This window comes from Prionailurus viverrinus, chromosome A2 (genome assembly GCF_022837055.1).
Source record: "Prionailurus viverrinus isolate Anna chromosome A2, UM_Priviv_1.0, whole genome shotgun sequence".
Lineage (NCBI taxonomy): Eukaryota > Metazoa > Chordata > Mammalia > Carnivora > Felidae > Prionailurus > Prionailurus viverrinus.
Genome location: NC_062562.1, coordinates 133,225,053 through 133,252,061, shown reverse-complemented (window position 1 = coordinate 133,252,061; position 27,009 = coordinate 133,225,053). Strand labels below are relative to the sequence as shown.

Here is a 27,009-nt window from a genome sequence, read left to right as displayed (position 1 = left end):
ACTATTATAGGCAAGGCTGCGGGTAACACAGATATGATACTATACAGGAAAAGTCCTAGGCTGGTTGAACAGGAGGAAAGAAACAGGAAAAGTATAATGGAAGAGACAGAGATGTCAATGTGCTTTAAAGAGATGGAGAAAAGGAAAGAAACAATAGGATGTGACAGAAATGTGGGCAAGTGTAAGGCATGGGATTCAAGGTATGCATATTGGTGTAATGAGAAGAAAAGGTTAGTATTCAGGTTCTGTCATATTCTGGAGAGTATTAAATACCAGGGTAAGCTGCATTTAGCCTGACGTTACCCGGCATGAAATAATAATAAATCTCATTTAACAGGGAGGAATGACCTGTTGGGAGTCACACTGTAAGCATAACTGAGAGCTAAGGTTTATAATAGTGACAATGTTCCTTTTTATTAAATAGTACATAATTGTAAAAATCTAAAATTAGGGCACCTGGGTGGCGCATTCGGTTAAGCGTCTGACTTTGGCTCAGGTCATGATCTTGCAGTTCGTGAGTTCAAGCCCCGCATCGGGCTCCGTGGTGACAGCTCAGAGTCTGGATTCTGTCTTTGGATTCTGTCTCTCCCTCTCTCTCTGCTCCTCCCCCACTCACACTCTGTCTCTCTCTCAAAAATAAATAAACATTTAAAAAAACCTAAAGTAATGGGTTATTTGAATTTTAAGATAATAAGTTTAACATGCCTTGGCAGAAGGATCCTAGGGTGGCCCCCAAGTTCATACTGTGTAATTCTATCCACTTGCATGTGAGCAGCACTCTGACTTGCTTCTAACCAACAGAATATGGCAAAGGTTATGAGATGGCACTTCAATGATTATATTAATACATATACAACACATACTCTATATTTACATACATATATGTATATATGGCTTTATCTTGCTCTCATATAGTAGAGACTCTCCTACTGGCTTTCAAAAAGCAAACTACTATAATGTGGACTGTATATGAAGAGGGTCACATGAATGGGAACCATGGATGGCCTCTTGAGGATCTCAGTCCTACAACCCTGATGAACTAAATTCAGCCAAAACCAGTGAGTTTGGAAGAGAACCATGAACTCCAGATGAAAATGCAGCCTGGCCAGTATTTTGATTGCAGCCTTATAAGACCCTGAGTGAAGCTATGCCTAGACTCCCCATCTGTGGTAACTGTGATTTAACAAAAGTATGTGTTTTAAGCTTTTAAACATTTAATATGTTACATAGCAATAGAAAATTAATATACATGCTGACTGAAACAGAGAGAGCACATTTACAGAATTAGCTCATTTTTACCATCTCCTTGCCCAAAGTTATGGAGCATATTTGCTAAATATCCTGAAACTACAGTCAACTTGTGAAACTAATAAAATAGGGAACAAAATAACTATTTTTTTTAATGCTTACTACGCCCTTTGTATGAATTCACAAATGTAGTCCTCAAATCTACTCTGTGAAGTGAGGTACTATTACCTCTATTTTCTCGATTCAGAAATTAAGGATTAGAGAGTTTAAATGATTTTTCCAACGTTTCACATACAGTAAGTTTGCCCTGGACCGTGATTCAGACCTAAGCAATTTGATTTGCAAGCTTGCATTCTCAACAGCTACACTCACTCTATAGCTTCCTCTCTGCAGTTTTGTTCCTGCTACTTTTTGTTAAGGGCCGTCAGAGAGCCATGAACATGAATCACCGACCCAGACCCTCCTCAGCTAAATCAGCTTCCTGTAGAGTCCATTTTCTTTTCAATGACTTGAAAATTTGAGCAAATATTTTGTCATGTATGACGCTTACTTTTTCACAAGTATTTATGAAACTTACAGCAATTCCTCTAAGTTTGAGAATAAAGTTTATTTCTAATACACTGAAATAACTAAATCTTATATTTTAATTGGATTTAATACTCTTACAATGGAAACTGAAAATAATCATCACTGGGATGGAGTAAAACACACACATACATACTCACACAACTACTCAGTTTTAGGTGCACAAGCACAGTTTTAGGTGCAAATTGCATGAAACAACATTGTAGTTCCCACTTCAGAAGTATAGGCTAGGGCAAGTTATTTAACCCCTCAGAGAGACAAAATGGGGATAATGCTAAAAAAAATTGCTCAAAAATGGGAAGATTCAACGAAGTATTCACTTTAGTGATTTGGGGAGGGGAGGGAACACAGCAGTGGAAATTGAAGAAAAAAAATGCATATGTCTTGAAAATAGCTATGTATTAAGTGCTAAATTTTTAAAATAATCCAACAAACAGTTATATCTGTCCCTGGTTTTATGGTGTGAAAACTGATATGCAAAGATTTAAGGAAACTAACCAAGGTTGATTAAAAACGCTAGCAAAAGGCTGCAGGGATTCAAGCCGTATCTACCTGATTCCCAAACCCTTGCCTCTCTGTCATTGACTCTTTTCTTATCATGATACCTCCAGCTCTGGGTCCATAAATTCTACATATTCCCAAGGAAAAACACTGTTTCGTAATGCATTTTTTCATTAAGATGAAACTTTGCCTTTTGCATATGCATTATTCCACCAATATGTGTTTGGTCTTCATTTAAAAATATAAGAACTATTATAAGCAAATGACTAAGAAAAGTCTAATTAGCAAGTTCTAGAAGCAGTTTTTGAGAACTTCAAACACAAATATGTTTCCTTTCTGGGAAAAAGACTCTATTTTTTAAAAATCATTTCTTTCATGGTTCCATGATATTCATTGCAGGTAACTCCCACTTATAAATCTTAAATCCACCTACTATTATTAACACAAATGTCCTCTCACCCAAAAACTGAGAATTTAAATATTATATCAACACCACCATTATCTACAGTAAGCATAAATTAAATAACCCAGAAAAAAAAATTAAAAGATTGGGCCTTAGCAGATACAGTTCTAGTAATACTTAATTGTTTATTATTAGCTGTAAAATCACAGCAAGTTATATTACTTTTTCCAAATCATTTAAATTCTTTGTGTTTTAGCTCCTCCACTTACTAATGAACAAAGGATAATAATGTGATCCTTAGGTCATAAGCAATGCAAGAGTAAAATTAATGAGTTTAGTGAAAGAGTAAAAGGAAGTAAAAAGTTGCCAAAGTGTTTTAAAATCTTAAATGATAAATAAGTGTGGAATCATTTTGCTTGTATATCTGGCAAAATAATAAAGTTAGTACAAAACAAGAGGTCCACAGGCAAAATAGTAGGTAAATTGCCTGAAAAATATTTGACTGTAAAATCCAACCACACTGAAAAAATACGTCTTAGGGAAGATATGGAGCCTTCATCTGGAGAAAGTTTTGGAAAGGGGTAGAACAATATAGGCAGAACAGTGAGGATGCTGAGGCTTGTCCTACATACACGTTCAGTGCAATCCCTTGATAAAGAATTCTGGAGTGCGGTGGGAAAGAAATAAAAAAGAATTCAGGAGAAACCAGGCACTATGGTTTATTCCCTTCTACTTGGGGGTAGAGTCTAAGAGAAATAATATGAACTCCTCACCTAAAATTTCTTTTAATTTCTTTTTATAATTATATTTTCATACCAATAGGTGGCCAAATCTTAATTGATTGATATCACAGTTCAGTGGTGACACTGAAAAAATAATGTTGCAGAAGCATTCTATATTGAGCAAGAGTGGGAAATAAATCTACATCTTTTGGAAATGCACCCCATGCCATGTCTGTGGTCCTTGCTTTGTACCAAGCAACGGATTTAAAGTTCTCTAAATTGATACTGTAAATATAAAGGAAAACTCCCATTAGATTTCAAGAAGTATAACACTAAAAAGGAAATGAATGCTTTCTAAACAGCTGACTTGCTGGGTCTCAAAAAGTTTATAGGAGAAATCAAAGTTTCAAAAAAAACCATTACTAGCATGTTATTCTATTTATTTTTTGGCATTCCTAGATCTTCCAAAACCCTCAGTATCAACTCAATCTTAATAAAATAATCTGAAAATATCAGCATAAAAGACCACATAATGATAACAAAATAATCCAGATGCTTTTCTTGACTAATCCTTTCAGTATTTCAAAACCAAATTCATGTTCTATATGAATCCATGATAATTTTCAAAAAAAAAAGTGAAACCAAGTTTTATAGGAAGGAAAAACACAGCAAGGAGTGAAATGGGAAAGGCAAGAGGGTGAATATTCCTATAGTTCTACGTGGAAAGTCTCGGTGGTTCACTGATAACTTTTCTTAACATTTGGGCAAAGATACCTAACCAAAAAATTAAAGAATAAAATACACACTAGAAAAGCAGACATAAGCACAATGAACCAAAGAGAATCATTACCAAAAGGCCACTTACTTATTTCTTCCAGATCTTCTATAAGACTTTTGAGTCAACCTTGATATGGAGTCCTAGGTAAACTCAATCCCAGCATCACATTAGAATAGCCCTGTTAATAGAGACAAATAACTGTCACTGCTTCAAAAATTAAATTTATGTCACATTCATAGAACATAAAACATACTCAACCTCAAATAAAATTAATTGTTAATGCATTAATTGCTTTGGAACTCTTCAAACATGCATGGAAATGCTTTTCTACATATTAATTTAGAGAAGTTTAAAATCCATTGTTTGGCACAAAGCAAGGACCACTGAGACAGCATGAGATCCATTCCTAAGAGATGCAGATATTATTTCTCATTCTTACATTGATTTGGCAGGTTTAAACTTTTGGTGATTAAATTTTATAATTTAGGGGAGCCTGGGTGGCTCAGTTGGTTGAGCATCAGACTTCAGCACAGGTCATGATCTCGTGGTGCTTGGGTTCAAGCTCCATGTTGGGCTCTGTGCTGAGAGCTCAGAGCCTGGAGCCTCCTTCGGATTCTGTGTCTCCCTCTCTCTCTGCCCCTCCCCTGCTCCTTCTCTGTCTCTCTCTCTCAAATAAACATTAAAAAAAAATTTTAACTTATCATTTATAGAACATAGTTATTTTATGTCTCAAGATTCCCAACTGAAAACATGACTGATTTCAACTGCCTCTTCAACACATACTTAATGAGCTTTGTAGGCCTTTCCACAATCAACAAGTTGGTAGTAAGCATTTTCTCCTTATAACTGCAAAGTAAGGGCTATTCCCTTAACTCTTATTAGAACGTGTGTATCCTAGACCCATTTGCTATTTAACTACTCTCTTTTCTAGTCTCTCCCTTCTTTAATCTGAAAGATTTAGCTCAAATCTTCCAACAAAATTACAGAAGTTAGTAGTGTATAGGTAATAAACGGGTTTTGATTCACACACCAACTCTGACTGATTGGTAGTGACCACATAGAAATCTGTATGGAGATTAAATCTGAGTCTAGCAGGGAGTCCTGTGTTCAATTAGCCATGCCTCCCTTAGGCACCGAAAGGGAGGGATGACACCACATGCCCTCTTTTCTTTGTTGAGCATTTAGACATTTCCCTAATTTTATTTAAATTGTTCCCACTTTTGGCTACAAATCCTTTTTTCCAATGAAATCTTAGTGAGGGGTCAACCAAATATACAGATAACAATGAGGCATTCTGGTTGAACCAGACTCCCGGTATTCACTACCACCTCTGTTCTTTCCCTAGGTACCTCTGGGGTATTCCACAAATTCTTAAGTATTCTGCAAAGCATTAGTTTGAAACCATTATTTTAGTTATCAAGGTAACTCAAAGTCACAAAAATTAGGGTAATTCAAATGCCCTTTCTTCACATTCTAGCAGTCTTTCTCTATTGCTTCTGTTGTTCATTTTTCTCTTAATGATAAAATTTTGCACATGAGCAGGTGCAAGTCACTCTTGACTTTCTTTGTGTTAATTTTCTCCTATAATTCTTTTTTGCCTGCTATATGCCACCAAAAGAAGCACATTTTTTATTAATACATAGCAATCTAAATTATTTCCTAATTCCATATTGCCTTACTTTCTCCTCACATTCATGGATATCAATTTTTCCTAAATCAATCTATAAAGTCTAGATTTTTAAAGAAAATCAACAAAAGCATTTTAAAAGCATATACTTTAGATGCCTATTAATACCAAAGTTAACATCAAAAATAAAGGACAAAGAGGGGTGCCTGGCTCAGTCGGTTAAGCATCCCACTTCGGCTCAGGTCATGATCTTGGCGGCTCATGGGTTGGAGCCCCACATCAGGCTCTGTGCTAACAGCTCAGGGCCTGGAGCCTGCTTCGGATTCTGTGTCTCCCTCTCTCTCTGCCCCTCCCCTGCTCATGCTCTGTCTCTGTCTCTCAAAAATAAATAAACTTTTAAAAAATTTTTAAAAAATAAAATAAAGGACAAAGAGAAGCCATCTGCTCTACCAAATATCAGGCTTACTACCAAAGCCAGGTACAGACACTGGAAAATGGAGTTCGGATATAAACCCACGTGTCAATGGGAGCTTTATATAATAAGGGTACTATCACAAAGTAAAAGAAAACATTGGTTGTTGTCTCACTGTGTAGAGAAAGAAAAACAGTCTCAGAATATGGCAAAAATAAACTTATCTCCTTATTTTATACCATATACAAATTTGGATTCCAATGAGATTAAAGAGCTTTAAATGTGAAAGTTATCCTTTCAAAGCTAATAGAAAAATTTGGTGATTCTTTTTGACACTTAGAATTAAAAAACAATTCTGAAACAAGACCTAAAATAATAAGGCATAAAACTGATGGATTTGGCCAAACCAAATGAGAATTTTTCAATGAAGGATACCACAGATGAATTTTATAAATAAACTGAGAGAAGACCTAAAACCAACAAGGAATTAATATTAAAATATATATACTCAGAGAAAACCAATAAAAAAATGAGCAAAACCCTCAACAGGGCAGTTTCTCAGAGGGGTAAGCCAGAACAACTGTCAAGTATAGTTTAAAATGTTCAAAATCACTAGTTATTAGGAAGATACAAATCAAAAAACTGATGAGATACCATTTCATGCCATCAGAATAGCATATATTTGAATGCTGGATTCTATATTGTGTTGGCAAGAATACAGAAAGATGAGCATTCTCTTGTTTACTGATAATGTTAGCGTCAACAATACAGTTAATCTTAAAAGCAATGTGGGAGACCTAAAATGTTTACCTGCTCTTTATGGACCCAAAACACCCTATGCAGACATAAACTGTAGCATATGTTAGCTTAGATTATATTCACTTAAAAAAATTTTTTTAATGTTTATTTATTTTTGAGAGACAGAAACAGAGCACAAGTGGGGGAGGAGCAGAGAGAGAGGGAAACACAAACACACAAACTATGAGATCACGACCTGAGCCCAAGTTGAAGGCTTAACCAACTAAACCATCCAGGCACCCGAGATTTTATTCACTTTTTTATTTGCATGCTTTTCTCTCCCACAAGTTTCTCCATTTTAATTACTCAAAATTAATTTTAAAAACTGATAAATCAAGAAATGGCAACAAGCATATCATTTACAGTTTTGGATGTATAAAAACTGTGGACATAAATACCAGAAATCTGTAACCTCTGTATAGCTGGACTGGGTGGTAGGAAGATACAAGACAGAAGAATGCTATTTTTGTTTCACTTGATTTTTTTAACTGTACGCACATATTTCTTTGATAAAAGTCGAAATTAAATACAAAAGAAAAGGTAATTTTAAAAATAAACAAAGAAGTTATCACCACAACATACAGTTTCATTTTTATAAATTTTATTTAAATATGCATTATATATTATTATTTAAAATTATTTATATTATTTTTAAAAGCATATATTATTTTAGTAACATAAGCTCAAGGACATTATCAAAGTAAAATAGGTCACAGATTACTGATCACAGTTCTTCTAATGATCACTGAAACAAACAAAACAACAACAACAAAAAACTTAAGACAGTAAAGGAAAAGGCAAAACCAGAAAGCTAAAGAGGCCAATTAGAATTCTTTTACATGCACACATTCATACACGTTTATTGATTGCTTACTAAATGCTAGGCACTGTCCAGGCTCGGGGATAAAGCCTCAACCCTACTTCCGTGGAGCGTACAGTATAACGAAGAATATGTAATGAATAGTTATTACAGCGTACTGATCAGCATGGTAAATTCGCACATGGGCAGCACCTAATTTGAGTTAAAGAAGACTTCCTGGATAAAAGGGTCTCTGTGAGGTTCACATTTACAACCATTCCCTTTCCTAATTTCTTCCATCCTTTTAAGGTACATTATGAATTTATTTAAGGTTTATTGTGGTAGGAGAGGAGAGCATCACTCCGACATTCTCAGTGGGTTTGACCTGGTTTCTTTCAGAACTATATTTGCTGAAGAGAACAATTACTAGGTGAGTTAGTTTTGTTGTATTTATTTTTTCTAAGAACTTCCTGATACTCAAGAAAGATATTTAGTGTTCTAATGTGTCACTTGGAACTGTTTAATATTTTCTACCCTCCAGTCTTTTAATTAACAAAAATGAAAATGTGTCCTAAAAGAAATACTATCATTTCATTGTTTTTTAAACAAAGGAAAAAAGAAAAAAAATTACACGGTACAAAGCTCGCATGTAAAACAAATGTCTTTTGAACTCTACTGCAAAATGCCATAATATAAAAGCGTTAGTCTAGTGAATTTCACAATTTGGAAGAATATACTAAAAATATGAAGAAACTAAAATACAGTGGTTATCTAGGTGATAACATCTAATTGATGTTCAAAAGTAAAAGTTACAGTAACATTTTCAGTACTGTTTTCATATTATATAGCATAGGTCCTCTTGGAGAACAATGAAAACTAAGAGTTATTTTGTTATCTAGAAACAAACTAGTTAACCATAGCCAGAGAAGAGTAAGTCAATAACTGTACATTGGTTACAAACGCTGGTAGTATAACCCACATTTCAGTGAACAGAAAATAATTAAACAACAAAACCCCAGAAAAACAACAAACGTGTAATTTCATTTCAAATTGTTGGGTAATGGGGGTGTACACGAGCAGGATAAAAGAAACAACCATTGGATTCTGAGGAATGGGGGAAATTATTCTTCAGAAGGCACACAGTCCATATTCTCGACAAACAGTCCATAGTCTAGACAAGCAGTTATTCTACTCCTAACAAAATTTACCAAGTGCTCAGAAGGTATTTTGTGGCAGGCATTCTTTTTGCATCAGGCATTTACACAAGAGGAACATCATGTCATTATCATTTGTACAGATGTTACAAATATCAAGAAAGGAAATAGCTTAGATTTTTAAAAAGTTGGCTCTACAAAGGTTAAATGCTGTGAAACTGCATACAGAGATACACAGCATTCGCTATAATTAGCATCCCAGCTCTGGTTAAAACAGTGTGAACTCTGCAAGGGTAGGAATGCTGGTCTCTTCAATTCACTTGGAGTCCAATAAACCTAAACTACTGACTGGCACATAGTATGCAGTCAAATATTTGTTGAATGAATGTATTAATTTATTGACTCATCAACACGGAACTGGATAGGCATGGAAATTGAAAAATTAAATTTTAAGGGCGCCTGGGTGGCTCAGTCGGTTAAGTGGCCGACTCCGGCTCAGGTCATGATCTCGCAGTCCGTGAGTTCGAGCCCCGTGTTGGGCTCTGTGCTGACAGCTCAGAGCCTGGAGCCTGTTTCAGATTCTGTGTCTCCCTCTCTCTGACCCTCCCCTGTTCATGCTCTGTCTCTGTCTCAAAAATAAATAAAACGTTAAAAAAATTTTTTTAAAAAAAAGAAAAATTAAATTTTAGATAGAATAGACAATGGATCTGAACCAGGACAGAGATATTTGTTTGCCCTTCTAATCCTGGTGCAAAATTTAATTCAGGGATTTTTCAAAAGAGGTAAGACAGAAACAAAGGAGTGTTCTGTTCCACTGCTTTGATTTAATATGGCACAATATTAACTTTGTTTTGGGAGTCAAAATAAAATGAATTGAGAATATACATTTCAGAATTTATGTGAGTATAGAATATTGTTTTGAAAGTTTGAAAAATAGTGATTTAACCTACACCATAATAAAATAGGATTTGTAGTTTTAAGAGCTAACACTGGAGCCATACTGCAGTGGTGACTGTCCGTGATGCAAAGCTTTGAAGCTTATATAAATATGTGCACATAAGCACTAATTATAGCTTATCTTCGTGAGATTTAGTTCTATGAGTTTAGTTCTCAAATCATCCCTCTGTCATCTTTATAAAGTAGAAGGTAAGAGGCGATCCTTCAGAATTGCGGAAAAGAGGTACTTCAATTACCAATAAAAACTTATACTCAGTATCATTCAGCCACATTGGGTGAATCATGTAAGCATCACCTCTACAGAATAGGGCCTATGCAAGATTTATTCTTGTTTGGCTGACGCACCCCACAATTAATAGCATCCAGATCTAAGAAGGAGGAGCTCATGATGCTTCAGGCTCCACCACAACCCTATCAAACCATTAAGGAGATATATTCATAGAAATTGAACTGAGATAAAAGTTGACCTTGAAAATAACTGAAGCCACAATGATGGTGAAGTTTGTCAACATTGTGAGTACAGTTCAAAACCCATGTATTCAGGGATAGGACAATTTCGTTAGCTACCTTTTACATTTATAAATTTGTTTCTAGCTTTTAATTGAAAATATCTATATTGTATAGGCAGGTTCAGTCAGAGAATGTAAAAGTCAAAATTAAATCAATGAACAAACAAATAATATTGATAAGGTAGAAGGTGAACAGGCAGGGACGCCTGGGTGGCTCAGTCAGATAAGCATCCAACACTTGGTTTTGGCTCAAGTCATGATCTCACAGCTTCATGTGTTGGAGCCCCACATCACGCTCTACGCTGGCAGTGCGGAGCCTCTTGGGATTCTCTCTCTCCCTCTCTCGCTGCCCCTCCTCCACTCATGCACGCTCTCTCCCTCTCTCTCTCTCAAAATAAATAAATAAATAAATAAATAAACTTAACAAAAAAAAGAAGGTGAACAGGCAGTCACTGAAGGAAAAGGCAAAGACAGGATGGTTACTTTTAGGATTCTGCAAAAGCTGAGTAGAATTATGTAAAAATGCATTACTGTATTTACACAAATATGTACAAATACTTTAAAGTTAAATTTCACTTGTATCATTTTTTATTGTAGTCAGAACACTTAACATGAGATCTAGCCTCAATAAATGTTCAAGAGTATAACACAGTATTGTTAGCTATAGGCATAATGTCATACAGTAGAGCTCTAGAACTTACTTAGCTGCACGACTGAAACTTTCTAGCTGTTAAACAGCAACGGTTGAAATTTCAAGTTGCATAAAAGGCCTTTTTGTTCTTCAATCATTGTAGATACTGAACGCTTATTAAGTACCAGATTTACTATCTACTGGAGACACAGAGATAAAAGCTATTCTCCTGTTGACTGCTTAAGGACAGGTTAAGTAGGCAGTAAACATGCCTTTGAATGAATGATATTTTGAAACCATAGAGAGATTATAAGTTAAATGTGATGCTGCGTAAGCAAAAGTAAGCACAGGGTGATAGGAACTATAATAGTGAATTTGCATGTGAAAATAATTATTTAAGAGGCAGGTGGAAAAAGGGACATACCTATGTGAATCATATCTCAATGTCCCTCTGAATTTCTTATAAATATATATTTCTTATATAATTCTTATATTCTAAAACGTAAAGAGTTTTGAATACATTTTAATTTTTCTCCACTTTTTATGAAAAATTACTGGAAGTAAATAGTTTTGATTATACTTAAAGTTAGCAAAAGTAGAAAAGTCTATTAAAGTAGACTTCTCTCACTTTTCATAGGACATATAACTTTGATAAAAAACTTTCAAGCTTGGAGCACCTGGGTGGCTCAGTTGATTAAGCATCAGACTTGGGCTCAGGTCATGATCTCATGGTTCCTGAGTTTGAGCCCCACATCAGGCTCTGCACTGACAGCTCAGACCCTGGAGCCTGCTTCGGATTCTGTGTCTCCCTGTCTCTCTTCCCCTCTTCCACTGTCTCTCTGTCTCTCTTTCTCTCTCTCAGAAATAAACATTAAAATTAAAAAAAAAAAAAAACCTGTCAGGCTTGTTAGAACGGCTTTATTAAAATAATTGTCACTTACTTAAATCAGAACTATGAAGGTCATGTAAACCTTAAACATGTAAATACATGGTACCATAATAGTCAAAATGAGTAATAAATTTCCAAAATGACATAAATACTGCTTGGTATTTCCAATGCATTTGTGACAGAGAAAAAACACGCAGTACTCTTGATAACATTACTAATAGAATCAAATATTAAAAACTGGAAAGGGGAGGGGCGCCTGGGTGGCGCAGTCGGTTAAGCCTCCGACTTCAGCCAGGTCACGATCTCGCGGTCTGTGAGTTCGAGCCCCGCGTCGGGCTCTGGGCTGATGGCTCAGAGCCTGGAGCCTGTTTCCGATTCTGTGCCTCCCTCTCTCTCTGCCCCTCCCCCATTCATGCTCTGTCTCTCTCTGTCCCAAAAATAAATAAAACGTTGAAAAAAAAAATTGGAAACGGGAGAAAAAGCACTTCAAGCCATAAAATTAAAGCATGAATTCTTACCTAAGTTCAAAAAAACTTTTTTTTCCAAGTTCAAAAGATTTTTAAACCATAGGTAATAGGTTGAAAACAAGCTCCTAGGTTCAAACACAGACTGGAGTTGACTTTAATTCATTCTGCAGAGGCAGATGCTCAGTGGGAGCTCAAGAAGTGGACCACTAAGTTAATAAAAGAGAATTCCTTCAAAAACCACGTTTGTTTTGTTGTTTTTGGCTGAGAGTATAAGACTAAATTAGAAGAAAATGGCAAGGAAGAATTCAAGAAAACTACCTCTAGAATTACTAATGCAGATTTAAACACACTCAGATTATACAGAACACCATACAGCTCTGTCTTTTATGTCCATTGTAACTTAAAGCCTACACCGTAAAAAAAATACATCAGTTAAACATACTTTCTTTCTTTCTTTCCTTTTATTCTCTTACTCATCCTGTCCTCTTTTGGTACTTGCCTTCCTTTCCTTTTTACTTCTATAAGAAAATACGTAAGTTCTCCCTTTCCATGCTGACCAGCAGTTGTTTTTATGAGATAGAACCAAGTTTAATAGCAGATCAACATTTGTGATTGATCTTCAGAACAAATACCTGGTTTTCCATTTTCTCAATTCCCTCTCTTTTTTTGGGTGACAAAACAGTCTCATTCTCAGCAAATAATAGAGTGCTCAGGTATGTAAAGAGAGCATACGGAAGTAAGTGGACAACATTAACGTGGAGGTCAATGCCTCTGCAGCTGCTTTCCTGACACTGAAGATGCTTTGTCTATCTCTTTCAAACCAGAAGAAATGAGTTGCAGGAAACATGAGGCAGGCAGTCTAGACAAGCAGAACTCCAACCTTAGGGCAAGTCTTTTAAGATACATAAGAAAGATTTAGGATATTGGCAGTTGGAGGATTTCCCAATTATCTGCGGGATACACAGCCACAACTACATAAGGACTGATAACCCTGGATGACTTGGCATTTTTATGTTTCCCTACCACTTAGCAAATGATTCCTTCCCCAGGGGCACCTGGGGGGCTCAGTCAGTTGAGCATCCGACTTCGGCTCCGGTTGTAATCTCCTGTTTCATGAGTTGGAGCCCTACATCAGGCTCTTTGCTGTCAGTGCAGGGCCCACTTCAGATCCTCTGTCCCCATCTCTCTCCACTCATTCCCTACTTCACTCTCTCAAAAATAAACATTTAAAAAAAACAACAAAACAAAACAAAACAAAACATGGTCTCCTGGATGGCTCAGTCTGTTAAGCATCTAACTCTTGGTTTCAGCTCAGGTCATGATCTCATAGTTCTTCAGTTCAAGCCCTGCATTGGGCTCTACACTGAAAGTGCAGAGCCTGCTTGGGATTGTCTCCCCATCTCTCTCTCTGCCCCTCCCTGACTTGCTCTCTCTCTCTCTCAAAAAATAAACACACACACACAATTTGAAATACAAATATATATATACATATATACATATATATATGTATGTATATAGTCCCGATCTGATACCAGTTCTCTTGGCTTCTACCACAATACAATGTAGGCACAGTCTACATATTGATGTTTTGTGATAAAAACTTTTCAAAGGTAACAACAGCATACTGTCATCCAGGATATAATATGTGTTTCATAAATGCTAAATGAATGTGAAACCTACCTGAATTTATGAAACTCTGGCTTCCTTCCTATCCACAGCTTTCAATTTTATACTTCCATTTTCTCTAATTGACTATTCAGGTCAAGTTCCACCAACACTGACCCACCTCCATCATCTAATCTAGTCTACCCATATAATCCAAGATTGAACTTTTTTTTTTCCAGGAAATAGAAGTTCCTGAATAGAATGGAATTTAACTGAGCAATGTTCAGAGCAGAGATTAAGAAAATCACTTCCACTGAAATGTACTGGTCAGGCAATGGACTCTCTTCTGAAGTGAATGTAACTTTAGCAAAGAAAAAGACAGAACATAGGTTCAAACAAGGTGGGATCCAGTAAGTTAGCATGCCCATTTCACAGCACTGACCCTTCCTTCCAACCCTGCTTACTCTACAAATACATTTCATAGATTTCTTCTGTTTAAGAGAAGCCATTCCATATATTTATTTAAATAAAACAACACAACTATGTGATTTATGAGACAACATGCCCTGACAGATGGGATTTTCTTACCTTACCTCATATCTAACTCAGTAAAAGAATGAAGTACAGACTGTCCAAATTTCAGGCTGCAAGTTTTAAAATAAAAATACCACCTTTTTTTTCTTTTTTTCATTAAGAGAAACAGTCATCCATTATTAAATAGCTATCTCTTATGTTGTTTATTGTTGGCAATCATTCTTTTTTTTAAGATATTCTTTTTAACCATCTCTACATCCAACATGGGGCTCAAACTTAACAACCTCAAGGTCAAGAGTTGCATGCTCTACTAACTGAGCCAGGCAGGAACCCTGAAAGAATTCTTAATCATCCTTTAATTCTAGGCATTTATTTTATTCTATATGCCAGGTGAACGCTCTTATAACTGTAGCATGAGATCTATGTGAAGGCCTCAATGCATTAAAATCACTAAGTAATAGTCTGTTTCATAGATAAAAGCACCTATCTTGCCAATTTCTCTTCTGTTTTTTTGTTTTTGTTTTTTAATGAAAACTTAGTGGATACTCTTGGAACATACAGCATGGAATAAGGCAAATTATCAAGGGAAATTTTACGTGAGGTAAAATTCACAAGAGTATCATTAGTTTTAGAATTGAAATAGAGATTCTGATTATAGGAATATATTGTCAGAAATTTTACAAAATACTATCTTTTTAAATATTCAAATAAACATGACCTGAAAATTGACAGCAGCAACCTTTTGCTGGCTTGCACCCTTTTATGTATCCTTTTACTTAGATGAAAATCTGTAGGAAACCAGATTACAAGTATAACCATGAAGGTTTTTCTAATGGTCTTTAGCCACACAACTATATGCAGAGTCCCACATTCTTTAGGATTTACAGTCCTCAAGCAGTGTGCTAGAATCTTCCCAGATGCCAAACCAAATTAATAAATGCTCACTAAGTACACACAATAAAGATACATCACTGAAATTTCAGCAAGAAATTCAAAACCCCATTCTCACACTGCTTTCTGAATTCTCTTGAAGTACTCTTCATTGCATTCCAAGTCAAACATTTTAGAAAACCTTTTTAGGCGTACCACCTGGAAGATCCACAGAAACTTTATTAAAGACAAGATAAAATATTTGCCAATATACTCATTTAGCTAGTGAAAACGTTTCTCAATCAATGATTTGGCCCTGCTAAATTCTCATTGCCCAGTAACACTTCTCCTTACCAAAAACCTTCCTGATGAAGTTAATTATCTGTTAATGGGTTCTAACCTCTATGCACTTAGGTGTCTAGTTTTGGGGCCTAAATGAAAGGGAAGAAAACTAGTCAAACTCTCCAGGCTTTCTTAATGTGGCTGTATGCACCACATCACACACTAATTTTAGCAATTTCACTAATTGTTTTTACTGCCAAAATCTCCATAGAATTTTTGGATTAATAAAGATTTATGAAGACATCTGGACACAATATGATTTTTTTTAAATAGGTCTTCTCATTCTGCCAACCTATCTATAAAATTTCATAACGTACTTAAAGAGATGTTATACATTGTTAGAGAAGTGTTACAATTATTATCTGTTGTGAGTCCAAGTTACATCATAAAATGAGAAAATTAATTTATCTTGAGTAAATTGGAGAAATATAAAGCATTCTAGGTAAGTTAGTAATTTCTGTATTGTATAAAGGAAACTTAGAAGGATACAATTAAACTCAGATTACTTTCTAGGCAAATAGTATTTTAAAATTTTACTGAGACTTTCAACTACAGTATTAAAAAAAAGATGGAGTTTCTAGTTGACTCAAATTTAACCCAGAAAATTAAATTTTACAAAATTATTTTTCCTTTCAATCAGATTGATCAAAAAAAATTTTGCGGGGGGGGGGGGTGTTCTTATATATTTCTTTCTTTTTTTTTTTTAATTTTTTTTTAACGTTTATTTATTTTTGAGACAGAGAGAGACAGAGCATGAACGGGGGAGGGTCAGAGAGAGGGAGACACAGAATCCGAAACAGGCTCCAGGCTCCGAGCTGTCAGCACAGAGCCCAACGCGGGGCTCGAACTCACGGACCGCGAGATCATGACCTGAGCCGAAGTCGGCCGCTTAACCGACTGAGCCACCCAGGCGCCCCTATATTTCTTTATTATTATTATTTTTAATGTTTATTCATGTTTTGAGAGAGAGAGAGAGAGACAGGGAGAGACAGTGCTTGAGCAGGGGAGGGGCAGAGAGAAAGAGACACAGAATCCAAAGCAGGCTCCAGGCTCTGAGCTGTCAGCACAGAGCCCCCCACGCGGGCCTCAAGATCATGACACAAGCTGAAGTCGGATGCTCTGTCAACTGAGCCACCCAAGCGCCCTGTATTTATTTTTTAAAGCGTGAACACAGAAGCAGTCAATATTCTCAAGTCATAAATTACTGAGAGAATGTAGATAAGCCATTTTCACAAAGAAACAAGAAAGTCAAGAAAAGTGCCTGCCACAGAGTAGAGTTTTCTAAATATTTGTCTGAAAATGAACAAAAGGGGTACCTGGGTGGCTCAATCAGTTAAGTGTCAGACTCTTGATTTCAGCTCAGGTCATGATCTCAGGGTTTTTGAGTTTGAGCCCTATGTCAGGTTCTGCATTGACAGTGCAGATCTTTCTTGAGATTCTCTTTCTCTTTCTCTCTCTGCCCCCCCAACACCCAAAATAAATAAACACTAAAAAAAAAAAATGCATATGATTCTAAATTTAAAATGAAGTGATCTTTGATGGGTAGTCTTAAACGTATCCCTAACACCAGGGGGCGCCTGGGTGCCTCCATGGGTTAAGCATCAGACTCTGGAGTTTGTCTCAGATCATTTTCTCAAGGTTCATGACATCTAGCCCTGCATGGGGCTCTGAGCTAACAGCATGGAGCCTGCTTGGAATTCTCTCTCCCCTCTTTCTCTGCCCCTTCCCCACGGCCTCTCTCTCTCAATATAAATAAATAAACACTTTAAAAAAGTATCCGTGACACCAGTGTGTGGGGAGAACGTAATTCTGAATTGCATGTCTTATTGAATAGAAGGACAAAGGGGATTTAAAAAAAAATACACTAAAAAGAATTGCATTAACTCATTTAAGACATTCATATTAGTTGCATCATAATTTAATGGTATTAAATTAAATTTGGAAAGAAGTGCAACAGGTTTATATAATTTGTGTATCAAATAAACTAATTTAAAAATAGTGTTTCAATAAATAAGGAAAAGGAGATCCTTAACTATCACTTTTACTTTTTCTCATTCAGCATCTTTAATTTTCATTAAAAATGTAAAATACTTTCCTTTTTAAAGTTATTTCATTCAAACAATTATTTTTCTGCCTTTTTATCCCTATTCAAAATATCAACAACATGACCACCCTCTGAAAAAATTTACATTTAATTACAACTGTATATTGTTCTCCTGCTACATCCCCAGGTGGTACTCTAAGATCTTAACCATCCTGAGCTTTTTCTCACCAACTTGTACATAAAGTATGTGCATTATTTGTTTATTTACCTAGAATATTCAGTTGCAGATGACATGACTCCACAAACTGAAACAAAGAAAATATCTTTAGGGAATGTTCAGCTAGCCCCAGAGAAATCAAACTTTTATGACCACTGCTTAACATACAGGTAAATAGTTACATGTCAATTATATTGTCAAGGGCAACAAAAGATACAGATAAACACATTAAGTGTTGTCTTTATACAATGCTTAATTATTGGTCTGATTTGTCCAAAACAAAGACTTATTTTCTCCTCAACTGTGACCATAGTTCCTTTAAAAGATATATTCAACAAAGTCAAAAGATACATTCAACATAGTTAATAAAAGCAAAACTTGGGGCGCCTGGGTGGCGCAGTCGGTTAAGCGTCCGACTTCAGCCAGGTCACGATCTCGCGGTCCGTGAGTTCGAGCCCCGCGTCAGGCTCTGGGCTGATGGCTCAGAGCCTGGAGCCTGTTTCCGATTCTGTGTCTCCCTCTCTCTCTGCCCCTCCCCCGTTCATGCTCTGTCTCTCTCTGTCCCAAAAATAAATAAACGTTGAAAAAAAATTTAAAAAAAAAAAAAAGCAAAACTTTATTTCCTCACCTTTTTCATGCCTCCTATAATTCAGTGCTACTAATCTATGGCAGTGGAAATCCAGAAACAAATACTAGAAAATAGATAACACATGCATATACACACACGCGCACACACACACACACACACACACACACACACAGTCCCCAAGCAGTCCTATGATTTTTGCAATCTTTCTTTAAAAGCAGTAACAGTGTTGCAGAGTCACAGCACCAAAAATGACTGACCTACTGACAAGAAGTTGTGTGTCCTCTGAGGATACTTTAGTAGGAGTCTGAAATTGATTATCTTCATTGTAGCCTGAGAGGTATATAGACTACCAATCATCAGAATAAGTAATGGCACTAACAGTACACAATAAAGAAGAAACAGCTTTAAGAACATCAGAAGCAACAGCTCTAGGATCACAGCCACTAAACAGGATCTGGCTATTCACATCTGCTATGCTGTTTCTTAAAACATTATATTCTGAAAGGGGTGCCTGGGTGGCTCAGTAGATTGAACATCAACTTCATCTCAGGTCATGATCTCATGGCTTGTGAGTTCGAGCCCTGTGTCGGGGTCTGTGCTGACAGATATTGTATTTTTGTTGATGAAGAAAGCCTAATTCATAGTTTGCATAGAAACTGGAGTAGTAGTTTTCAAAATGTGAGTATTTTTGCACTCAATCTGAACTTTTAATCCGAATTCTTGTTGGCCTGGATTCTGGTTAGATAAACATGTTCTAATGTTACTCTACATATTTGTAGATTCCCTGTTGAGCATATAACATAACAACTTTAACTTCATGTCCTACCAGGTAGCCTCTAAGTACAGCCCTTTGCTGATTTTATTACAATAAGTTCCATACATGAAATGTATAATTCCAAGTTACATGTTCATGTCCATCAAAAGATGAGCGGATAAACAAAATGTGGTACAGGCATGCAATGGAATATTATTTAGGCTTAAAAAGGAAAGAAATTCTGACACGTGCGACAAGAAAGATGAACCTTGAAGACATCAATGCCAGGTAAAATAAGCCAGTCACAAGAAAAACCCAAATATTGTATGATTCCACTTATACGAGATAACTAGAGTAGTCAAATTCATTCACAGAGACAGAAAGCAGAATGGTGGTTGCCAGGGTCTAGGAGAGGGGAAATGAGGAGGGATTGTTTCATGGTTACAGAGTTTCAGTTTTGCAAGTTGAAAAAAGTTTTGGTAATGGTTGCAAAAAAATGCAAATGCACTTAATCTTGGAACTATATACTTAAAAATGGTTAAAATGGTAAATTGTATGCTATGAATATTTACCACAATTTTAATTTATTAAATAATTTACATGGTCCTGTAGGAGTAAATCTCTAAAATTATGATATTTTGATACTTACAATTTAATGTAAAACAGTAACAAAACAACAGAGGATATTCTTTAAAATCTTGGTATTTTCAAGTGTTGAAAGATAACTTTTTCTTAGCAAGTATACTAGGTAGGTACTCTAGGAAGCTCCTGGCTTATAGGATTTGGGGCAAGCAAAAGTTTCTCTTTATAGCTTCTTCTCTAAAGCGTTTTCTGACACCCCATTTCTAAAGAAAGATTTGCTCAATTTTTTCTTCTGATGACCCCTACTCAAACATTTTATAGCATGCTGTAAGATGAGCATGTTAAGAATTTGTTTACAGTTTATCGCCTACTATGAGAAACTAAACTCCTTGAGCATTTTTCAAACATCTGGCCCTCAGATGGCCCTAAATAAATCTTTGTTGAGTCAACTGATAGCTGAATACTTGAATAATTTTATTCATTAAAAAATTAGAGTGCCTAAAATATGTAAAGTTCAGTAGAAATACAAAGATTAAAAATTATATGATCACTGATTCAAGGAATTAAGCAAATCTAGGAATCCTCTAAATATATTAATACTATAAACATCATTTTTTTCTTAAAAAAGACACAAATAAAGTACCACTGGTAGTGTCCATAAACAAGAAAGATTATATATTGTTTTGGGTGAAGGTGGATATCAGGAAAGGCTGAAAGAAGGACTTAGCATCTTACCTAAAGATTGAAGTGTAGATGATACTTAAAATAGGGGTAGGAAAGAAAATATGAGCATAATTTTTGTAGAAAAAAAGAGTGGGAAAGTTACACTAGGTTACAACAGAAGTTCTCAAACCTTTTTACTCCCTTTTTACCTTTTTACTTTACCCTTTCATAAAGTATTAAAAACCTTCTCCCTTAAAAGAAAAAAAGTGGATGATCTCTTTATATACTTAGTTTATTTGCCATTAAACTGAGAAAATTCAAAAAAAATAATGTTTATTCATTTTTGAGAGACAGAGAGAGACAGAGCGCAAGCAGGGGAGGGGCAGAGAGAGAGGAAGACAGAATCTGAAGCAGGCTCCAGGCTCTGAGCTGTCAGCACAAAGTCAAATGTGGGGCTCAAACCCAGGAAACATTGAGATCATGACCTGCACTGAAGTTGGCTGCTTAACTGACTGAGCCACCTAGGTGCCTCCAACTGAGAAAATTTTATATCACAAGAACAGACAAGTACATTTGCCATTAGTTGCCAGAGCAATGATATCATCAAATGTCAGTTAGCCTCTGTACAGCTCTATTGTATATTCATGAAAGAATTAGAGAAAAAGACAAATAAGATCTTAGTATTAATATGAAAATAGTTTTGGCCTCACAGCCAACTTGAAAGGGCTTAGGGACCCTGAAGATTCCCTAGATCACACTTTAAGGACTGCAGGGTTACAGAGTGGAAAAGATATAAGTAAGGAGGCTAAATAAACACAGCTAGAATATGCCCGGTTGGTTGAAGTTCAAGCTATAGATTTTAAACAGATAAATATGAAAGATTTTTGTACAAAACAGTCACATGATGGTGAGCTGACTTTGGAAGGATGCATTTAGAAAGACAGAAACGGGTTGGAGGTGTGTGAATTCAGATTGGAGACCAGGTAGAAGTCTATGAGAGAGTTTACCAGGGGCCAGCAGTAAGTGTACTGAGACAGTATAGAAAGAAAGAGGAAAACAAAAGCATCACTTTTTTTTTTAAATAAAAACTTTTAAATTAAAAAAAATGTTTATTTATTTTGAGAGAGAGAGTGAGTGGGGAGGGGAAGAGAACAAGGGAGAGAGAGAATTCCAAGCAGGCTCCATCCTAGTGGGGAGCCTAATGCAGGGCTGGATCTCACAACCCTGAGATTATGGCCTGAGCAGAAATTAAGAGTCAGACTCTTAACCCACTGAGCCACCCAGGCAACCTGAAAATGGAAGCATCATAAAAAAGCCATAGAAGTTACAAAACAATCAGGAGACAACATCAGATGGTACTATTTAAGGAGGCCAAAGTAAGAATAAGTTTCAATAAGACTGTGGAATTGTGTCAGGTATTTTAAAGTCAAGGAAAATGATGATTAGGAAAGTGAAGTCAGGGGGCACCTAGGAGGCTCAGTCGGTTGAGCGTCTGACTCTTGGTTTCTGCTGAGGTCATGATCTCAGGTTCCTGTGTTAGAGCTCTGTAAGGAGATCATACTGAGCTTTAAGCCTGCTTAAGATTCCCTCTCTTTCCCCCTGACTCTATCCCCCTAAAATAAAAATACTCTAAAATAAAATAAAATAAAATAAAATAAAATAAAATAAAATAAAATAAAATAATAAAATAAAATAAAAGTGAATTCAGGAAGAAGTCCTTGGGGATCTATGAAAAAGGAATGTATATGATTGACCACATAAACAAAATACTTAGGGAAAAATGGAAGATGAGGAAGCCTAGATGACTCTTTTGGAGCTCTGATAATGAAAGAAAGGAGAAAGGAGCAATAGTTTATATTTGCAATTGAATGAAAGAGATCCGGTGTTGAGGAAAGACTGAAGAAAGAATGAATGACAATGGAGCTAAGTTTCAAAGGAGCTGGGAGGAAATTATGTCAAGAGAATAGATAAGAAAGTTTTATTTATCAAAAGGGGAAAAAAAAGCAACTTTCTTTCCCTGGTAGAGCTAAAAGGAGAAAGGCTGGCTAAGACAATGTGGAATTAGCTGACAACAGAAAAATGAGCAGAGAACTACATAGAAAAGAAGTAGTTGGGAAGTTGACAAGGAAAAGTTACCGAGCAGAAACAGAACTAAGGTAGAAAGAAACGAGAGAATTAAAGGAGAAATAAAGATAAAAATTTTAGTTCCTATTAGTATGCACGGTCATCAGGAAGGAGGAAATGCCAGAGACTGAAACCCAGGACTCCAACTGGAATGCTAATAAGATATATTCTCAGGGGGAAAAAAATTAAAGGTTTACACCAGATTGGTGTTATCCAATACCAGTAGTCTCTACCCAAATGTGACTATTTTAATTTATTGAAATTAAATAAAATTTTAAGTTCAGTTATTTTGTTAGGTGGAAGCTAGATAGGAGAGTCCGAAGTCCTTGAAGAGGAAAGATAGAGACCTGAGCTGGAGGCAAGGACAGTGATAAACAGGTTACACATTAGACGCCCAGATGCACAACGTCCTGACCTTGTGGCTTCCAAGACATTGGGGTTGACAGATCAAGAGCCACAGGTGTGGAATATGCCATTCTCCTCTTACACCTCTGCCCAGGTGTACCCCTAGACTCATTATAATGCATTTGCATTGTGGTTATAGGCCCTGGAATGGAGAAAGGCTGCCACAAGCGTTCGGTTCGGTACAAACCTCATAGGGTCAAAAACTTTCCCTCCCAACCTGTGGGAGGAGCACCCCCCCAAATGACTGGAGGCAGCCTTCTTGAGCACCACCCCAGGGTACATTACAGCTCCTCCCAGCCCAGGGAGAGACCCAGTAATGTCCAGTCCCACAACAACCTAGGGTCTGTTTCTACCTCCTGGACCCAGCCCGCTCTCCTACCCAGAGTTTACTTTTCATCTAATAAACGACTTTGTGCTTGCTACTTTCCTTCCGGCTCATATGAATCTTTTTGCACAAAACTCAAGAGCCAAAATCTCCATTCACACGACACAGACTCTCCCACTGATAGCAATTCGATGGCATTAGACCAGATTTCAAGGGCGCAAGTGGCAACCATGTTGTATAATGCAGATATTGAGCATTTCCCTAATAACAGTAAGTTCTATTGGATAGAGAACTTAGCTGCATTTATTATAAGGATAGAAAATAACAATATAGAGTAGCTAGTAGTTATTGTTTATTTACTATGCATCGGACAGTGTACTAAGCACTTCACATATATGACTGCATTCAGTCCTCACAAGGATCTTTTGAGATAGTGTTCATTACACTTCCATTTTACAGATGACAGAGTAAGAGAAGAGAACTTGCTTTTAAATCACACTCTAGCAGAGATAAGATTGAACCCCAGAACTTTCTGATTCCAAGAACAGAGGAACGAGGAAGAAGGATATTTTGAAACGATAATACCCAGTTGTAGAGGCCACTTCTAGGCGATAGGCTTGAGCAATGAAAACTTGAGCAAGGCAAAAGGGCCCACAGTGACTAGTGAGCTGAAAGCTGACAGGCTCATTAAGTGACCCACCTTGAAAAAGCCTTATGCCCTAACTAACCAACTGGCTACTTACAACCAGGCACAGTTCCCAATATTACAAAAAAAAAGGGGGGGTGGGGGAAATTCCGTATGCTCCCACAATCCCTCACTCCACCCTATATCTATAGCCCCTCACCACTGCCTCGTGGAAGACAGTCTCTCCTTTACTGTCCTGCCTCCTGCCCCTTTGCAGTGTATTCAATAAGCTTCTACCTTTTTCGCTCTTCCTTGGGTGAATTCATTCACGGCCCATACCACCAGCCCCCATTCCACTGGATCCCGCCACATCCAGGTAGTTTAAAGATGAATTGTCTTTTCCTTTGATAATCAGAATACTATGAAATATACCAGTAATAACAGTAGGAAAGATTATATGAACAAATATAATTTATGTTAATAAAAATAAAATACTTACACAATATTGAAGTACCAGCTTCAAATGCTTTAAGTTAGAAAGTGCAGAAAGTTATCATAGCAACTTTAATTCACCCACCTTACTTTGTGAGTTCCTGTCACTGTAAGGTGGGGAAGTTACTGTTGCCATAGAAACCACCACAATACTACTACTTTACACTTACATAACACCTTTCATCTGATGAGCTCAAAGACTTACAAACATTAATTCATTAATAGTTCTTTTTATTGAAAGTGCATCAAAATTTACCTAATGGCTTACAACAACAATTGCAGATCAAACAAAAGGAAACTTCACCACTCTCTAACAGATTCACACAGATTTTTACACCATCTCTTACTATTTAAAAAGAAAGAGAGAGAGAGACAGTAATCTTATACAGACATTCACCTCCTTGTTTCTTGTACCAAACTGAAAACCATCTCCTATTGTTTTATTGTCAAAAATATGCAGCTCTTCTCCCACCCACTCTTTAATTTCTTTCTTCGTGTGTTCAGCTAATTGCCTGGGAATGTCTTTTAAAACGCCATTACACAAACTTACCTGTGCGGCTCTAACCACTAAGACATTCACTGGTATAAATCTGGTTCTTTTTTTAAAGGATGTATGACCTCATTTTAAATCAGAAAGAATAAAACTAAAATCTGAAGGGGCGCTTTTTTTTTTTTGGTGTTTAAAAGTTTGAAATCTGGAAAGTGTAAAATCCTTAACTGTTCATGGTGATTTTTGTTCTTAGGCTATTAAAATTAAAGCAAATATTTGTTTCAATATGCTAAAATATAATAAAATACTAGGCTAGAAAAATCAGGTCAATGAAAGGGTCTGTTCAGCATAGGATTTTGTTTTTAATAGAGTCGTTAAAGGATACTTTATGTGATTACAACTTCTTAGATAATTTCATGACGTAGGCTTCAAAAGTAACTTGCCTCTAATAACTGAGTAGGACCTACCACTCAAGAATGTAGTCAAATCTGTTTGGAACTTGCTTACATTCTTCAATTAGCATACTTCACTGTTTTCTGAGCTGTTTACTTCTGCCACATTCTATCGGTCAAATTAATTCATAATGCCTTTCCTGATTTAAGAAAGTGGAGAAAGAGACTTTTCAGGGGAGAAGCTGTCAAGTCACATTGTCAAAAGGCATTCATTCAAGGATGGGTGAAATTTGAAGCTTTTTGGTAAACTACTGCAGATGGCAATCTTTCTAGGGAGCACTACGTTCAGACTTCTTATAAATGATAATGTAGGATTTGTTGACTCGATTATTATTAGGAAAATCCATCATTAACGCATCAATTTATAATTCTGTACTATAAACTCTGTCCTTTTCCTCGATGTCAGGTTTCCAGCTGTTTTCATATCTCCTGCCCCAATGACCCTATCCACTTCTTTCCTATTTATCCTCCCCTCTCAACAGACACACATTTAATATGATTCTGCTGTTGGAACCTGTTTTATGACTGAGGGACTACATAAAACAAAAGCTGTTCATTATATGCTCTCTAAACAAGGCTGAATTAAGAAGTTAGTAGGTACCTCTGACACTCAAACATCTTTCTCTTGTTCCCATTATGTTCTGGCTATATCTCTGATTCTAATTAAGGAATTACTTTATAAGGAAAATGATATTATGAGGAATTATTTTAGAATTTTTTTTTTACCTCAGAACCAAATCTATCTTAAAATGTTAGGTCACTGAACATAAGTAGCCCAAAGAATAATTTTTTTAATGGCCTGTTTAAGTGCAAACAGCTTTAACATATCTAAGAATAATTATTCCTTTTGTAAGCCACTTTGCCTAAAATTTGTTTGTTAGACAACTTTGAGCTTTGAATTCTGTTGCTGTTCATCAATAACTTTTTAAGTTCATTTGTATTCTTCCAGTTACTCTACTTCTACTGTTCATCTGAAATGGTCATCAAAATGTAATAAGTTGATCGAAGAGTCTCAGCTATTACTCTTTAAAATAAGCTTATTCCTTTTATGAAAGATGCATCTGTATTTGACTTTGTAAGATAATAAATTCAGGAAAAACCCAGCTGGGACTTCTAACATACTCTTCTACAATATATGAATTTTATACTAAATAAGACTATAATATTCTCCTCTTCAAATGGAAGCCACATTCCCATAGGAAATGAGATACTAAACTATTAATCGCTTACCCAGGTTTCTCTGCCTACTATGGAACCTTAAACTTCATCATAGTCTAAGCACTGTAAAACATTAAATTTATGTTCTCATAAGTGAAACTTTCTAGATGTTCTTCAGCTAGCTTACTACTCAATGCTTCTGATGTTTTTAAGACAGAAACTATTTCACATTCAACCTGAGAAAGACAATGTCAAACT

At 36.2% G+C, this 27,009-nt stretch overlaps 1 protein-coding gene across 1 annotated transcript in view; it reads right to left on the bottom strand.

The window, feature by feature from the left end:
• FOXP2 (forkhead box P2) overlaps positions 1 to 27,009 on the bottom strand; it is a 565,342-nt gene that overhangs the window by 398,091 nt on the left and 140,242 nt on the right. Inside the window, exon 3 of the mRNA XM_047845413.1 lies at positions 4,325 to 4,415. The gene's annotated coding sequence lies outside the window, so the exon portion shown is untranslated. The remainder of the gene's footprint in view (positions 1 to 4,324; positions 4,416 to 27,009) is intronic.